The sequence below is a fragment of the Bison bison genome, unplaced genomic scaffold (assembly GCF_000754665.1).
Source record: "Bison bison bison isolate TAMUID 2011002044 unplaced genomic scaffold, Bison_UMD1.0 scf7180017864531, whole genome shotgun sequence".
Taxonomy (NCBI): domain Eukaryota; kingdom Metazoa; phylum Chordata; class Mammalia; order Artiodactyla; family Bovidae; genus Bison; species Bison bison.
In genome coordinates, this window is record NW_011495081.1 from 4,393,920 (window position 1) to 4,395,313 (window position 1,394).

Genomic DNA, 1,394 nt, shown 5'->3' on the forward strand with positions numbered 1-1,394 from the left:
ACCCCACCACACACACAAAGCCCCCCTTCCCCCGACATCATAACGAGTTTGTGGGGTTGGGAACCCCGGGGGCATCCCTGGCGAGGCCTCCAGCCGGGAGCTGTCCGGTCGCCCGCAAGCGCGCCCAGACCCCTCGGTCTCCGCCTCCCTTGTGGAGTTTGTTGGCCTCAGCTCTGGGGTCGGACGTCTCCGGCGCGGAGGAGATCGACTTTACACAGGTGTTGTACTCAGAGAAGAGAAGGATTACTGAAATTAGAATCGGGCCCAGGCTAAGGGCTACGAAAGGGAGGCTGAGGTCCGAGTTAGAAGAGTCAAAGGGCTAGGAACAGGTTGCCAGTCTGCCCCGGCGGCGGGGGACAGCCCTCGGGGAACCTGTTGCTGCAAAAAGAAATACGTTGGCGAGAAGTTTGGCTCCTGGGAGGTCTCTGTCCTAGTGGTCGGATCTCCAATGCCACCCACCTCCACTGAACAACAAAAAACGCACTCCCCCCACATACCCCGACACCCCGTGGACGGGCGAGTGCGCCCGCAGCGTCTCCTCACCCCCGATGGACTCCAGTTTGCTTATTTGGTGGCTTCCTTGTGAAGTGCCCCTGGACGTGGATGTTAACACGCAATTCTCATAAATATGCCAAAAGAAAGATTAGCGGTGGGAAGTGAGAGATTACACACACAGACACGCGCGCGCGCTCACTGGCGGCGGGGCTCCGGGCACCTCTCCCGGCTCCCCCTGTGGCCAAGCTGGCAGTGGTGGCGCGCGCCCGGACTGCTGGAGCAAATCCGACCTTGGGCGGGTCACTTGGCTCCGAGACGACCACTGTCGTCCTCAGCTGGCAGCTTTGTTCGAGGGCCCTATTGGGCCTCCTTTTGTGGCACTCTATTAATTATTAAGAGAAATATTCCCGAGCTGAATTATAGATATGCCCTCTGCTCACTCACCTAACCGCTGCTGGCTTGGCGAAGGACACTATCAGGACTGCATTTCGTTGCTGTTTAATTTTTTGGATCTTTTTAAATAACTAAAAAAATTCACATTGTATTCGGTGAAAAGGAAAAAAAATAAATTTACCTGATATGAGGTCTGATTTTCCTAACTTCTTCCAGTTAGTGACAAAAGTTAGAACCTATGTCGTGAACACATGTACTGTGATCCTCTGGCCTCAACCGCAGGTGGAAGACTTGAGAGAATGGTGCTTCCTCCCCCGATAGAGAGGCTCTGTCTCCATTCATGCCCCACTATCGTCCGTTTCAGAAAGTAGGGAAGGTGGATTCCTCCAGAAGCTCAAAACCATCCAGGGTACCGGCCCCAGACCCGGTCTCTACTCCACAATGTGGGGTAGTCACTGTGCCAAAAGCAGCTGATTAAGTTTATCATCTCATCAAAAGGATATTTC